Raw genomic sequence first — 17,501 nt, forward strand, 5'->3', positions numbered from 1 at the left:
CTGTGGCTCCTTTCTCTCCGCAACATCTCCCGAGCGAGATGGTGTGTCCCTTGTTCCTGGGACCGTGTCACCGGAATTTTCAAGGATCTGATTGAGGAAGCATCAACAGCAGTGGCAACAAAGGCCGTGCGGCAAGTGTCGGGGTGAGCATCGCCTGCGTACCTGTTGTGCAGATGGTGAAAAAGCCAACACACATACACACACACAGTGACTGGGATAAAAGGCATAGCGAATGGTTGTTTGCTAATAAATTGTTAACGAGACAGTGTTGTTGGAGATGAAAAGACGATGGTCGAGGCGAAAAGCGGCACAATTGCGAGTCAAGGTTTCGCTGGTAATGTCATTTGAAAAATTTATGCCCAACCACACTGACTCATAAATCAGACAAAGGAAATTGTTGTAAAATGTAGCAGAAGAGAAGTTTTTGGCAAATGAATTGGCCTCTTGTTCCGAGACTGTTGGAGAGTCTAAAAGTACTCTTTCACCCGATCCACCGCACTTCCTGAGGGGCGGCGGGCGTCCCGTGGAGGGAAATGTACATGGAATTTTTAAACTTGGGTAACTGCTTCTGTCACTTTGTCTCCGAGAGCGGCCAAATTGGGTGGCTACAGTGCAAAATGGGGCTTGAGGAATTTTCCTGTTTATTTTTATGATTTTCTCCGACATTTTTCAACTCCCCCAGACTTCTCTGCGCGCCCCCCATTCCCAAGGGGATGGCGCACACACAAAAGGAGCATAGTCTCGGCGATAATTCATCTTGGCTTCAACAATAATTTTCAGCATTCCATCTCACAGCTGAAAGGCAAACAAGGAGGCGCGCTCGCGATGTGAGGATTGCACGGTGCTTCACATGGTGACTTGTGGAATATGAAATGAGGCTCAACGTTCGGCTAGGTGAATTCGTGGGTAAAAAATTGTTTCTTCTTAATAACTCCCAGTGTTTTCACGGCAAACAATTTTTCTCATTTCTGGCGGAGCCTCGCCACCGAACTTCTCTGTCGTGCTCTTGTGCATTATTCAAAATTATACTCCATGTTTTCTCCTAGTCGTGTGCGCTATTTTTGTTTCGGAACAAATACCATGCCAGGCGAAGGAGGGCGGATGGAAGACATGGGTAGGAGAACACCTGTTTCCAGGCTGAAAAATCCCCGTATATATTTTTTCTTATTATCCCCCGTCCCAATTGCTCACGCACGAAAGAACTCACACACATACACGACTTGGCCCAAAAAGTCCCATAATGATGGAGGAAAAAAAGCAGGGAAGAATTTTTCATGGGTTCACTTTATTGGGGCCAACACTGGGTGGCCATAATAGAAATTGATACTGCGGAGCTTCATTTGGTCCAGGCCACTTTGCATGACTAAATACGTCCCTCGACGATCCGGGTGGGTGAAATTGAAAACCACCCGAGCGCATGAGGGGGCCGGAGAAAAGAAGGTCATTCTGTGGAATTGAATTTCTCAATTAGTGGCGGGCGGAATTTAATCATCGACGGTCATTTAACCAGGTGGGAATCATCAGTATGCGGAGATGTGTTGTTGGATGAACTGACAGAAGGGATTCTGGAGTAAAAAAATATTGCGCTGGTAGCAATTATTCTGTGTGACAAATTGAGTTCTGGGGGACACGAAGAAGTGCTGCAAATAGTGCATGTTGAAGTGTTGATAAGTGGTTGTGCGAGGGTGCAAGAAGTTGCAATTAATCTATACGTGTCTCCATATTAATTCTACATTAGCATCCAAGTTGGCTATTTCGAGGACATCTCATCAATTACCAATGCATTGTATCTGGTCTCTTATGCAACTCTTTTGAATATTAACACGCACGAGAGTCGACAAAGACAATCATTTGTGCATAATTATCATCCGCGCGGCAAGTTCCATTGCGCCGCGAGCTGTCTGTGTTCTGGGGCAATTTGGTTTTTGGGCAACCTGCAGAGTTGAGAAGAGAGTTGTGCTCTGTCACCATCACCGGCGGAGGTCGAGATGAGTGGGTAACAAAGGAGGTTGCTCGAGGGCGATTAGTGTAATCACTTCAGCGTGTGCCATTCATTCATAAGCCGCGCAATTGTTATGTAACTCACGAAATGAATTTAATTCCGTATCAGCTGAAATTCACGCTGACAAAGAGAGAGAGAGAGAGACGCCATGGAAGGCACGGTTGCGGGTGTTGTGTGAGATTGAAGGTCGCGGTGCATTTTGCCGTGTCTTCCACTGTTGGCAGAGGCAATGGAATGCTATTTGTTGGCCATAAATTGAATATTGCCACAAGTAATTTACACTACATCTCCGATGGCGATTGTGGAAATGTTGAAATGGTGATCTTCGGACAAAACACCTGCCAATGCTAATTAATAACTATCAGTGGATGTGTTATGCAAGACGTGTGACGGGATGAGGTGTAGATTTATTGAATTGAGCTTCTCTCTCTCTCCCTTCATTTAGATGGGGGAAATTACTTGAACTGTGCGCACAGGCAGCAATAATTCTCATGGAAATGAGATTTATCGCGAGATCTTCACTTTTCTCCATCTCATTTAGCTCCACAATGAAGACTTATGATAGCAATAAAAGCTCTCTTTCTCCCATCTGACAATGCAGAAGGTGTGGATGAGGAGATCTGGAATGCTATCTGTGTGAAAGAGTGCAGAATCTGAAATCGCTTTTGATATTGCAAATATTTTATGCATCCATCATGCTTTTGGAAATGTGTCACATTCTTACTTTTGTCGATTCAGAGATGTTGCTGCAATGTTATCCTGGGAGATTTTATTGCATAACAATATGTAAGAGATACTCTGAGAATTCTGCACTGGAAGATGTGTCAAAGAGTGGTGCTTTTAAGGGTCTGAATAGGGTTAAACTGCTCTTATATTCGTCAGTTGGATTTCTCCAATGGAAACAATGAAATTCTGTGAATTAAATCAACAAACACACACTTGTAAATCCTTGGTGAGATTGTCAATGACTCTTCTATTTGTTCCCTCATTGACTGGTGGTGAAAATTTAATTAAAAGATTGCAATCAGAAATTGAGGCATCGCAATTAGCGCGCAAGCAAGTCAATGCTTAGAAAGAGACTCGCCAATGTCTGAAAATTAATTACAATTTCAATTTTAGAGGATTTTCGCATTAGCGAGTGATGAAATTGAATTTGAAGAAAGAAAAAAAATCGCCACAATGGATATACTTTTTCCACCAAGAATTGTGATATCGAATCACTTGAATTGCACGTCAGCTTAAACGAAGTACAATGCAAGAAGATTTTCTCTCTTCATCTCTCTATCAAGTGCATCATATTTCCACTCACACACACCCGCAATTTATTGAGTAGTTTATCAATTGAGAAGCCATTTTCATGCACATTGAATTTGAGTATTGTTGAATATTTATATGCAAGATTTGAATGAATTCACTCGCATGTTTCTATGATTCTTTCCACCAACAATTGAATTTGGCTTTATGCACTGTGGACGAGTGGCAGAGAATGCTTGTGATGGTACACAAAAGAGCTCATTTTCCAGCTTTTATCCCTATTATTGTGGGACTTGGGAAAACATTTGTGCTTCCACGGAAAACTGTGCATCGAAACTTCCTAATGACTCATGTGCAAAATGTTGTGCCAACAAATAAGCACAATGAATTTATTGATTTTCACATTAAGTGAGCAATAAAAAATCGCAGGGAATGAGATTATGTTGATTTAGTACGAATTGGGTGAAAAGAGGTGAAAAGAGACTGAATGTCTCTCTCTCTCTGTGCCAAGAATTTCTAGGCAACTGTTGTAGTGAGTGTGATAAATCACAGAAGTTTGCCAGTGGAAGAAAAAATCACGGTGCGAGAGCATTGGGAGAAGAAAAAAAAATCTAATTAGATGGAATTAAATTTGAGGCGAAGCTTTTCGGTGAATAATATTCTACATTTTAATCTAAATTAATGCTGATGGATCTGATGGAACAAATGAGAAGGAAAAATAAGCCAATTATATTTGGTGGCATTTGCGAAATTTGGGATCTTTCTCATCTTTGCGACACTGAGACAATTTCATCAGGCCCAGAATCCTCAATAATCCCATTCATTGTCTCTTGAACGTGAAGCTTTCTCTCTAGCTTCTTCACCTTCTCTTCGTTCACCACTTTTCGGGTATTCAAGAGGATATTTTTGTTCTTGATAAAGAGAAAAACTCCAAATGAAGTGAGAATAATTATTTGCTTGAAGTGCGCTGATGTGAATCACACGCCAAGCAATTGTAGACACTTTAAGGATGGTTTTGATAATAACGCTGGGCGCGCTGTGGGAAGAATATTTCCAATTTTCGTGCCAGAAAAAAATTACACAATTTACATAAGGAATCAAAATAATTCAATAAAAGAACAGAGAGAATTCGTCTTCTTGTGCACGGAGATGCGGAAAAAGCCTCCCTGAGGAGTTTTTCGGATAATCTCATAAAGAAGCGGAAAAATTGTTGATCAATTTCTTTTATTTATTTAAATTATTACATCTCTTCATATCGCATTTTCCAAGCCACTCCGCCCCTACTTAAAAGCCAGGCAATTTCATTCAGATGGAAGATTCTGAATCCTCTTATTTAACGATATTTTATTCACTCGCTATCATATTTTTCCCTTCCTTTGCTGTGGATGAAATTTATTTGCTGTTGTTTTAATTCAATTCATCCGTGCGAAAGATTAGATAGGCGAGTTTTTGCCAGAGTGCCTCCGGGATGGACTGTGTGGTGGTTTTTTTTTTTAATTCAAATGGGAAACACGATGGGGGCGTTTTTTGTGGTTTTGTCTCGCGGAGGACGCGCGAGCTTTTAAAATCATTAGACTGCGTATCTGGCTTTTTGCCACCTTTGCTGTCCACGATTTCCCGACGAGTGTCTGCTAAAGTGATAGAGTTTTCATCAGCGTAATGTATTTTTTTTTCCTACTGTTAGTTTTCGCATGGCAATGGAAATGTTTCGGTATAAATTGCAAAATGAATGGAAAATGTTAATATTACTCAAGTCATCAAGTTTGTGGTTACTTTGGCAAGAAACACAGAAGCGCAATACAAGAAATATTGAAATTGTGCAATGGAAGACGAAAAAAAAACGAAACATCATGAGTTGAAGAAAAATCGAGAGGAAACTGTGAATGACAAATTTCCGGTTCGTCAGTCTGCATTTCATTTTCAACTCTGTCGAGAGCATTTTTTTTTTCTTCTTACTATTCCGCCGCCTACAATTGCAAAAAATATACCAGAGAAATATTATTCCAATGTTTGAGTTTTTCTGCCAGTTTATCGACACAATTTCAATTTATTGAACAAGAACACTTCTCTTCTCTCTTTTCAGGTGAGTTGTCTGGGTGTGCTTGCGTGGAAAGTGCATTTTCCAAACTGTGAGTGAGTTTGATTGATTTTTCCCTAATTGCTAACTTTTTCCTCTACAAAATTCTCAATTTAAATTTTTTTTTAACCTGTATTTTTGTGCTGCTAAAGTTTTTTGTGAATTCACTTTGCATTTGAATTTCCTACAAATATTCCCTTCCTTACGATTGATAATTAAAATCCTTCATGCGGGGAAGTTTTTCTGATCGGACAAACCCTTCGGCGAAAGGGTTTCAATTGGAAATTCCGTGTCTCCTTTGCTCTCGAAGATCCGAATGCTTAAATCTCATGGGTTTCGATTTTAATTTCACCGCTGAATGAAACAGAGGCTCCTGTGGGAAGCGTGTCTCTCTGGAGGATGGCTGAATGTGATTTAAATAGTGCGGTCGTATTGAAGTATTGGGGATTTTTCCCAATAAATTTTCCTGACAATCGCAATTTTGTGGGTTGTTTCAGCCCCCAGAGCAACTGTGGAAAGGATAAAAAATCACTCTTCTCTCTCTCTTGAGTGTCTCTGGCAAAAATTCCACCGTGAGATTTTCATCTGATGCCAGCGCATTTCTCGCAATAAACCGCCAAACGGCGAATTGGATATTGATAGACAGAGAGATTGCATGTCGCGCATAGTCTGCAGATGGTGTTTGATTTGCATTCTCGCAATCGGAGTTTAATATCAAGTGGCATAATAATTGAGATGGATTCTGCGAGAGGCGTCCATGGATTGAATGGGGGGTGAAGTTTTGCAAGCGGAAGTGTGTGGGAGTAAAGGTGAAAAATGGGAGACGACATGAATTGAAGATGATTGTGTCTTTTGGATTATTGTCACGTTTTGTGTTGGGTGACTGCTGAGAGTCTCGGCAGTGAACAAATCACATGGGATTCATAGGGAGAGAGAGAGAGAATTCACCAATTTCACCAACAGTGACTTCGTAATTTAGCCCGCCTCGCAGTAATAACTTTCCGGATCTCTTACTCGTCTGAGAGAACTTCCTTGAATACACCATGCCAGGAAATTGATACTTAGAGACACTGAGAAGAAGCTCGAGAGGATTGGAATTTGTTGGGCTTCAATTATGGGGCGCACAGAAGGAGTCTAAGTTTTGACAAACTTAGTAACACTTAAGTATGTATTATAAGAAGATTTCTGGAGTCGATTAGACAACCTAAATTTTCATACAATTAACAATTATATTGTAAGTTTTAATCGATCGAGATATAGAAGTGACTTGGATGATCAATTGTACGCTGTTTAGGAAGAATATCCTTGTTAGCACACCTAATCTTTCTAGCTTCCTCGGCAGAAATTGTGGCATTCATTATCACATCAAGTATTCGCAGTTTTAATGAGCTCCACTCATTATTTCACCTCTCACGTAAGCACAAGTGATTTGATATTGCAACATCTGCCTTTGGATCTCTTGCTGAGTTGTCTGTAAAGTTTACTTTTTTCGAGTCACTGGGAGCATCCAATACTTTCCCCCTTTCCGCAATTTACGACCCAGTACGATCCCCTTGAGCTGTTTCTCTCGAACTTTCTTGCAGGCGCGCGCGTTTGATGGTGTTTTGGAGCTGAATTTATGCCCCGTGGAGAAAAGATTCGGGTTGGATGGGAATTGACAGAGGAAAAGCTCATCAATCAAAAATTTGAGCACAATTCTTTTCATTTTGTTGGGTACTTTTTCCACCTCATGCTCAAGAGTCACCTTCGCTTCGGCTCCTCCACGCGTTCGTCGCCGAAGGAAGTTTGTATTGGAAAGTTTGCAAGCCCTTTCAGGGTTTTGCGGCGGTAGGGGTAGAGGGGGGATTCATTTTGAGCTCTGGCGGCGTCAAGCCAGCGCACCCATGTGCCACCCTCACGTGTCTCAAAGGTGGAATAATAAATAACGTCGTGTGGCGCGCGGGAGGAACTACAGGAAGAAGGGGTTGATTTCGTGTTTACCGAAACATCACTATGTAGTGCGCGTTTGGTTCTACCAACCTGTATCCATGACAATATGGTGATTTCTGATGTATTATTCTTGACTGTGGCTGGGGTGGAAATGTTTTATTCCACATCGATCCGCCAGTTGAGCCGCCACGGTGGCCCGAATAGTGCCTTTCGCTCCGACACAGGCGGGCTTTCTTATAAATATTTGATTAAATACTTCGTTGTCCGGCCGGGAAGAAAAGGTGAGATCAATTGATATGGCCACGATATAGTGTCCTTCTGTCGTTCGGTGCTATTGAGAGATTTCCTCCAGGAATTTTATTGTCCATGAGTCCAACAAAGGCCTTGTATTCTTGTGTACGGTGAGAAGTGGCAATAAAAGGGTGTGTGGAATTCCGGGTCATGCAATATTAATTGCGCTCACAGGACTTCTTTGAATATTGATTAAGCCTTTCGAATTGCATCTGCAATGCCAATGAATGCCTCCAAGGCATAACAATTGGCAGTGATTCTGATGGAAATCCTGGGTTGAATTTGAGTGTCAAGACAAAGGCACTGAAAGGACTTCTCAGGCTCAATTGTTGAAATTAGTTGAGCCTCATATATGTATCTGTTTCACGTACCCCCAAAAACCTTCTCCAAATCATAAAGCGGCTTTTGTATCCCACTTGAGATCCAATTTACAATCATTACTGAGTCTGTGGATATCTTTTGAAGATTTCTCATGCATTTTGACGTGCTTCAGCTGCTGCAATTCGAATATGGCAAGAGGTTACGCGCCATATTGTGAGTGTGTGTGCAATTCAGAATGAGTTTAATGTTGATGCTTCTTTAATCTGCGCCCTGGATGTTTCCTATACTGCAATTGTCCTGTGTTGTGTGTGAAAATGAATGGGGAGCACCATTGGTTCTCACATGAGTTCAACGGAGTTATTGTTGGGTGGGAAATTGTCAAAGTTAGATTAGTTCCCTGTGTGGACCAACTTGTGGGTGGCTGTTGTTCCTTCTTGTGCTCCATCACACTTGTCTGTTCCCTGGCGCGCTCTCTAATATTCCACCGCCACAGTGGAGCTTTTGATATCTTCATGGCATGGTGTGGCAATAGCAATGAGATAAACATAACTTTATATATCATTGCCATACAACTAAAGACCCACTATAAAAGTTTCTCCAATTCTTCCAATTCAGCTCCTAGTGAGCTTTGCTCGGTCGTGGCGCGCACTCGCCTCTGTGGGGAGTCATTTTCCCTTCTAGGGCGAGAGCTTTTCCTTAATATTTTCCCACCCCTTGCTTGTGACATAAAGTCACATTTCTCCGGTGATATTTTTCACCCGGAATTGAGGTGGACTCATGGCAATGCCAACGACAGGAGAGACCCCAAATCTCCGGACAAAGAGAGAGAGAGAGAGAGAGAGAGAGAGAAAGACAGAATCAATAATAGAGTCTGTGGTCATTTTTGATGATTCCCTTTTGATTGGATTTGTGTGGCAAATGGCTCTTCTGCTCCCGTCAGCTATCATTCGCATGCGGATGCTCGGGAATCGAATGTCAGCTTCAAAGTCACAACATTCCACCATGAAGAGGAGGGAAAACCAATAAAGTTTCGCGCCAATGGTGCTTTTTTTGTTTACAAAGCTTTCGCCCTCTTCACGATGGGTCTCTTTGGACTTTCTGACACATTGACTGGACGTGAGGGTGGCCGGAAGGGGGAGAACACTGAGAGGAAAACCTGCTGCAGACGTATTACTCACTCTTGTATGCACCCTTTGTGGATGGTACAGCGATGCAAATTGAAAGAGTTGAAATGCCACAGACAGTGCGATGCTCCGCCCATTCGTTTGCCACGCCCAGTGGTGAAGGAAATGACCATGAAGCGCGTGAGAAACATCTCTTTTCCTCGTCAAAAGCACCTTTCGCCTCAGTGTCCATTTGAAGAGCCACGTCAATGCCTCAACTTTCATCCTTTTTTGTGTGTCTTCCCAATAGGAGAAATTCCCTATAGAGCATTCTCAGGGCAAATATATATTTTCCAAGGCACCGTATCATGATTTTTTTTTCTTCCTCTCATTCTGAGAAAATATGGGACTTGATTGGATTATTGGAATTGTGCTCAATTGGTGTGGGTGGGGGAGAGAGAAAGAGATGCTCTCATGATAAAGTTATGTGGCTTCTATTTTCCCACAGGGCCATTTTATCTTCACCATCGTGCAATTCTTTTTCCGCCTCGACGATGAAACATTGCTGGGGATGAATTCATTGTCATCATCGATTGAGGAGGGGGTTTGAGGGATGCTTGTGATTTAATCCATACATACTCCGACGAGTCCATCAGGTGGAGACAAGGCCAGAATGTCGCTCGCGACATTTCTCAACTCAATCGATTTAATTCACCTGAGAGCTCTATATTTATCGTTCGTTTAGAGCAATTGGAAAAATTGTCCCCACGGACTTCAACCACACGGAATTTCACCCTCTGCCATTATAAGGAAAAGCTCTCAATTCCTCAACTGGCAATTTACTTGATGTGCTGCTTTTTATCACAAATACATTTTACGTGTGCGTGAATTTTTCTTGGAGTTTCACTCCATTTTCCATGTTTAGTTTGATTGCAAAATGTCCCGCATACATTTTATTTCGTGGTTTCCCAAGCATCAATTTATGTGGAGAGTTCTTCTGCAGCTTATTGTGTTGTGGGGCTGTTGGTTGGCATAATTAAAGGAAATGTCAGTGTGAGACTTTATGTATATATTTAATTAATCCATCATAGTTTAACTTCACAAGAAGGCCTCGTTTTATACGCAGAAATACTCCATGATATGAGAAGATTTTTGCCACACTGTGTGGAAGTTCTCACAAGAGTTTTATGCTGAGATTAGTAAAGTTTGTGCTGCATAAACTTTTCCCAATTTCTGGGATATACACAAAACTCTCCCCCTTGAGCTTCTCTCCGTCCACCAAGTCGCACAGATACACACAGTGTGCAGAGGAAAAGTCCACAAGTCTCTCTCTCTGTGGCAATGATCCAGATCTCCTCATTTGTCAGCTATTTACTTTGCAATTAAGAGTCAATTGGGTGTCGCAGAAAAAGGCGCGCAATGATGTTATAGAGATGAAAAAAATACACTTGTTTGGTGTAGCAGAAAAACAACCCGCAATATTTGGAATTAGTTCAAGTACAAATGAGTTGTGAGAAAATCAAGATGCCTATCAGACGTGTTTCAGATGCACTTCTTGCGTCACGTGAACGTTGCTCGGCCACGTGAATAAATCAGTGGATCTTTTTCACTGGTTGATTTGACTGGAATAACTGATGAAGTGTAATTTAGATAAGTTTGTGGTATTGCAACAAACACACGATTACAAATTAATTATACTTGGGATTTTTTGACTGAAGATTCCGAGATTTCATGGCAGATATTTTTACAGGAAAACGCATTATTTTTTTTTGCATAACACGGGATTTTAAATTGTCTTGCAAGAATTCTTTAGTGCCACCGCAAAATCATTCGACATTACACTACATTTTTTATACTTATTTTAGCGAATGATGAAAGGTTCTCTACTGCACGACATCCCATGAAATTCAATGAAGTGCTGAATTGGAAATAAGAGGAGATTTTCTCGATTTCATTTATGGATTAATACAAATTGAATTTATAGGAATTTCATTGTTTCTCTTTGCCTCTGTTTTTTTCTTCACTGATGTGACTATTTATTATTAGAATTCTATTTCAACTACCTTTTTTTCCAATTAACCTCATTCTTCCCATAGAATCTTCTCAATTATGCGCTGTTCTGCAGAAATTATCAGCGAGCAACAAGTGGTCAAACTTGACCAACTGTGTCTGAGCATTAATTGAGAACGACGCACAGCAATCTGCGATGGTGTTTTCCATTTCCATGGATGCACCTTTTGTGATTGAGCAATTTGGGCGCCTCTTCACGCATCAGCGATGATGGGCTGCTGGGCGTCTTTGTCTACTTTTCGGTGTGGTGCTTTTCGGTGTGTGTTTACGAACACTTGAGAAGAGAGTGTCAGATATTTGAATGTCAATGCTAAGGCCTGACGGTTATTGAGAGACATGGAAGAGAAGAACCAGTCTAGCAAGTATTGCTGGAGTACTTTTTTCAAATGAAATGGTCTCGCTGGGTGACTAAACTCTTTTCATCTCTTTGGGTGCAGATAATAATAATAATAATATAAAATATTTTCTGTGCGGAGAAGTTGTTTTCCAATGTCCAGTCCATTTGGTGGGGACTTTCTTTTCCGCCGGGAAAATTCCCCTTTCCGACCATCGTGTGCGGCAACTTCCCACATGACTTTTTGCCATGCACACTCGCGCCAATAGCAAATACCTGTGATTTGGCGCGCGGAAAATTGATCGTGTTGTTCGGAGAAAATGGAGTGCATTTTCTCACTTTTTAAACCCATCCACAACATATGATCGAGACCTCGACGAGCGCGCGCTCGAAAGTGAAATTAGTCCAGAGCGAATTGCGTATTGGATAGGCGAAACCATGAAGGTATTATACTGTATTTACATTTTTTTCTTGTACGTGTATTACCTAATCGAAAACACACTCTCGAAATTGCACAAATATTGCCCAAGTTGGTGGGCTTTTCGAATGGAAATCCGTGTGTGTGATTTCTCAACGATCAGACGGCAAATTGGCAGCTTTTCGCGACACAAGAGATGGCAAATTGAGGGGAACAATGGATTGCAGATGGATAAAAATAGACAAAGTGACTGTGTTATGATCTTGAAGATGAGGTCACTTCTTGATCTTGACTCACACACGATCATATGGTTGCTGCACTCGCAGAAAAAGTGCACGCAATGCTTGAGAAAAGTGAAAGAAGATTGAAATATGCGAGCCTAAAGAGATTTTCTACGGAGAATGGAGGAAAAAGTGGAGAGAGGGAAAATTTAATTTCCATTTCCGAGTATCCAGCAAAGTTTTTCACCCCACCTTAACACTCCAACTGCCAAGAAAGTCAAATTGACGATGTGATTTTATTTATTTGCAGGATAATTTGTAGAAATTCTCTGTATTCGCGGAATCGTTTGTTTTTTTTGAACACTAAGAATCACAAGGGAAATTGTGAATTAGACAGATAGTCAAAATTGTGGTAGTTGAAGTGTTAATCAATTAATACCCAATAATTCATTGTACTCTCTGCTATTTATTGCATTATTAATTACTTTCATTGTTGATGTTATCAAAGAGTTTTATCATGGCGCGTGAAACGGGAAAGTGTGGAAGTTTGAGTGCTTCTCATTTGCATTTTTAAAGCTTTTCGGAGAATTCCGAAGTGACCTTTTGACTGGGTGTTTTGCCGTGTGATTTTCCTCTCAGTGCGCGTGCAAGATCAGGTGGAATGTTGAGGTGCAGTTGGAAGTCGATGCGCGACGAAGAGTGGTAATTTAATTTTCAATTGGACAACAGAAATAATATACGAATACCGCGGCCAGTGGACAGAGTGGCAGTGTGAACGGAACAAGATCAGCGGAATCAACAATCGTGGCGATCGTGGTTCATTCAACCCATTGACTTTAGGCTTCCGTGAAGATTGGTACTTTTTCCATCCACATTCTTTCACCTTTTTTTTCGCACTCTCAACAGTCCGCGACTAGACTGTTTTGGTGGACAAATATAAGCATAAAAATCTCAAGTGATAAAATGCAAATGTTAACATTTCGTTGAACTCTCGTGACATTCTTTTGCCTTTCCGTCAAAATCAAACAGTATTTTGATTGTGAGATTCATTCTTTTATTCTTCGATGGGATTTTGGCTTCAGAAGAATTTTTTCATTGCCATGAAAGAGCCGAGAAAACACATGGTATTTCTGTGTATTTTCATTTTTTTTTCCTATTTCTAGATGTAGGGAAAAAATGCGCCTTTTTTGTCCCTCTCTGCATTCTTTACTTCTCTGCCTTCCCTCAATAATTTTCTTTCCATTTAGCCTGTGCTGCCTTTTAAGCCACCGCCCCCGCCTCACTTTTCCTTTTATCCAAACTACAGGAGAAAAGACCTCTTTTTAGTGGTTTTTGCGTGAATACCAAAAAAGGGTGGGATAAGATATTCAAAGAGCCATCAAACAGAAGGTAAAATGCAATAATACAGCACGGTTTTTCTCCATCCACCTCATGCCTTTTTTGTTATGGTAATTTTCCCATTGGGTGGGCGCGCGTTGGTGGTGTGCGGAGAGCATTCTTCCTTGTAACAATAAAAGGAGCGGATAAAGTTGTGATAAGGGAGATTCTGTGTTGCCGTATTTTACTCAGAATACTTACCCACGATAATCTCTCTTCTTGGCAAAACATGAAAATGCTGATGGATGGATTCGTCAGAGGTGGATTTTCTCCACTTCATGCCAAAACTGTGTCAGTTGATGGCTTAAATAGTAGACAATTTGTTAGGGAAATGGCTTGGATATTGATATTTCTTTCGGCGGAGGAGTGAGTGTTAACCCATTGAGACAATACAAAGAGCTTCTTGCAAACAGAACATCTTCTGTAGAAAGAAGCCCCGCCCCCTTAGAAACACCGCCTCCAGATATCGTCAGAAATGTTTCGTCTAACATTCTTGTAATTGTTTCAGAATCACTGGCGACTGCTGAAGGCTCAAGAACGGAATTTCCCTAATTTTGTGGTAAGTTTTAGGCTTTTTATCACTTTTACACCCCCAAAAGAAGCACGTGTGCAGTTGTGGTTACAAGGGAGGAAACCATTTACCAGACAGAAATCATAATCGCTGCATTGTTGGGTGGATAAAAGAGACACGTTCGTATGAGATGCGAAATGAAGTGTTCCACACTTGAAATGCGCATCACTCCGCTTTTGATGGCGCGCCATAAAAGATGTGAGCTTTTTTTCTGCCTCGTTTCTGGATATTCATCCTATTCACAAGTAAGGGGCGACTGACTGTTTTTTTTTTTGGTGTCTGAGAAGCAATATAAATTCATATAAATTGAAACATTTGCCGTATGCAGACACAACTTTGCCATGGATAGAGTGAGAGGAGAGATGTTTGGCGCAGAAGACACGTTTTTTCACTTTATCTTAAATGTCAATTTAACATTTCGTCTTCTGCCTCGACATCGCACAGCTTTTATTTATCTGTATTGCCTTATGTGATGGTTGAAGTACGTGAAAACCACTGATGGCCACATAAAAATCCCACCCACATACATAATTTTGCTCATGATCGAAGGACATTTCTGAATGGCAATTTTACTGAAAGCTCACCACTGTGCTATAAAAAGTCCTTAATTTATTAAATTTTCAAAAATATGTTCATGTAATTCATTTCCAGTGAGCCAACTGTGGGATATTTGAACGAGTAATGGGAATTTTTGGGAAATTATTGAAATACGCCGTACTTTGTGTGATCTATGAGTGAATTTAATTTAAAAGTTAAATTAAAATTGCTCCAACTGGGACTGCATAAAGCAACCGCACATGGTATTTACGTGAAAATCTGCAGGAGGGATTAATCTAATAATGCTCTGCATATTATGATGATGCGTTTCATGTATTTCAAATTCACCCATGGCTTGACTGAAAGCTTTTTGGTCAAATCATCTGGACTTGTTTGCAAAAATCTGCAATCAAAAGCGCCAGCGCAGAGAAGAAAACATCAAAGACGTGAGTTTCCTTTTACCCAACACAGTTAAGGGTTGAAAGAAAAATATACGTAGGTTGCTATCATGCTCTGACATGAAGACGGAAAAGAAACTGCGTTTGTGTTCATTTATCTCTTTTCACGTGATTGATTGGCATAATCGCAAATATGCTGGACGTGTATTTTATGTATGAATGGTATGAATCTTAAATGGGGCCTTTTTATGTATTAAAAATGTTTGCTATGATATTAATATTGGTGAGAGCATGTATGAAGAGGACGATTTTAATCGCATGTCATGCATGAGTGGATAAATTATGGAAAATTGGTGCGATAAATGTGCTTTTCACGTCCATTTATTGCATCAATTGGTAATTTTTCATCATATCGCACATTTTGGAGTGTCTGAACCCCATACTTATTAAATTGGGGCTCTAATGAGGTTTTCAGAACAAAGAAAGCGTTCTATTTTGTACCTTTTGTTCGCGTTTTTCCCAATATTCAAGTGTTTCGAAGACTGTGAAATTGAAGCGTAAAAGAACGTCATCTTCAAATCTGTCTCATTCTGAAGTGGTCGCAAAAATCCATCTTCCCTTTAAGCGATTACGCACTGCATTTTATTTTTAAAGTTTGATTGCCATTAAAGCATTCCCTGTTGTGGACATTCCATTGGATTTCATCGTTGAATATTCTGCGTGAAATATTTGCAGTTGCGGTGGCTTTTTTTGCATGATGTGTGCAGCAAATAAAATATTTTCATTATCATTTTGCATCATAAATTCCAAACTCAGTTTGGAGACACATGATTTAATTATGGGTGACAATAAAAAATGGCCCACACCATCCTCAACCGCCGAAGATTGATAGTATGGCGGAAAAAGTTGTCGCGAGGGTGAAATGAGGAATTTTCGCGAGAGCGTAAAATATGTATTTTTTCACTGGGATGATGTGTTGTTGTGACAAAAAGCTTCGATGCATTTTGTCACTGTTTTTTTTTGTCCGCTGCACAGTGAGAGCTTTTGACGTGGGTATTTTGTGAAAGGGTTTGTGTCGCCTTGAATAAAGAGGGTTGGCTTTGGTGTGATGCGTTTCCCAGTGTGAAAATCAGATTCTGCTTGATGCCAATTTGGTCCATATTTCACCCGGGGTGTGACAAAAACACGTTCTCTCCACTCCTTTTATACTGCATAAAGTCGCACATTATAATTAAATTTGAGATAGTGTGAAGATAAAGCTCGTGGGGAAATCATTAGAGATTTATTGCGAGCATGGATGTCATCATCATTATACAGCTGCCCAGAGGGTGGTTGGGGTGAGATTCCTCCCCACGTCTCCGCACAAGAGTGTCCACGTGATGTGGGATAAATGGTAAATGTAATTTAGAGAGATGCTACATGTTGAGACATGAGAGAAAATGGACAATGACTGAGATGACAGCGCTAAGTAAAATATAAATGATCTTTTTTCTTCCCTCTTCTTCGGCAAAATGTTTATCTTGTTTCCACTGGGGTGTCCATCATCGTGGATGTGTTCACCAAGAAATGCTCTCTGCAGATTTTTCTTTGAGTGAATTTCACCTCCGCATGTCATTCATTTTTCATTGGCAACGGCCAAGCTTACATGCTGACCTTCTTTGACTATATGCTGCGCACTTGAGAATCCTCACGCACTCATCACCTTGCTGGGCGGAGGGTGGAAAAGTGGCATTTTGCCGCCCGAAGAGACACCCACAGATTCTTATCGTGTTCTCCTTCTTCTGCCCACTATTTAGTATTTATGGAATTTCCGAGAAGATAGACATGGCATCGTCCTTTTTTTCCTTTTCACAGCTAAACTGCTGACATAAAATGCATGAAATTGAAATTTAAAATTCTGCTCCTCAATTTTTGTCGCAAGCATCAGGAGAATCAGCCAAAGACTAAACCTCTTGAATGACTCCTAAGTGAGTTTTGGGCAGCGAAAAGTAGGGAGAACTCCAAGAATATATAGTGTGTCAGTTTTCATTTTTAGTTTTCACACATCAAATTTAGAATTTTTGTGTATGAAAAGAGAGCAATTTATCATTTTATAAGTCTGTATGGACATCCGGATGTCAGCTATTCCAGCTTATGTCCTCAATTTCTCACATGGAAATTCGCGTTGATGAGAATTCTCACAATTTCCGTCTCAATTTCCTGCCAATATTCCTCAACACTTTGTGTTGAGGACTCTAGATATGATATTTTCCACACTTCTGATTACTCAAGAATACGTGCAAAAAAAATTATTTACAGACATATTCAAATACCGCGTGGATAAATTTCGCGAAATAATTGAGCACATTTCGAGGAGACTCTGAGCTTTTCACTGTCACCCTTTCGCCAAGGAGCTTTCGTGGGTGGCGCTCGCTCCATCAAGAGCACATGTAAGACATTAAATATTCATTGCTCTCCCTTGTTGGAGGCTCAATCAAAGTGGAAACTCTGAGCCACATTTATATTCTCGCGGTTCGTTCGAGTGTGATTAAGTCTAATTTCTGAAAACCCACATCTGTCTCATTTTGGGGCTCATGGGGGTCCAACACATCGCACACA

At 40.7% G+C, this 17,501-nt stretch overlaps 1 protein-coding gene across 1 annotated transcript in view; it reads left to right on the top strand.

Moving 5' to 3' along the window:
- The window catches only part of LOC132266046 (Ig-like and fibronectin type-III domain-containing protein 1), an 83,568-nt gene that overhangs the window by 17,572 nt on the left and 48,495 nt on the right, over positions 1–17,501 (top strand). The window contains exon 3 of the mRNA XM_059766875.1: positions 13,906–13,956. The gene's annotated coding sequence lies outside the window, so the exon portion shown is untranslated. The remainder of the gene's footprint in view (positions 1–13,905; positions 13,957–17,501) is intronic.

The sequence above is a fragment of the Phlebotomus argentipes genome, unplaced genomic scaffold (assembly GCF_947086385.1).
Source record: "Phlebotomus argentipes unplaced genomic scaffold, Phlebotomus argentipes genome assembly contig_5, whole genome shotgun sequence".
NCBI classification, from domain to species: Eukaryota; Metazoa; Arthropoda; class Insecta; order Diptera; family Psychodidae; genus Phlebotomus; species Phlebotomus argentipes.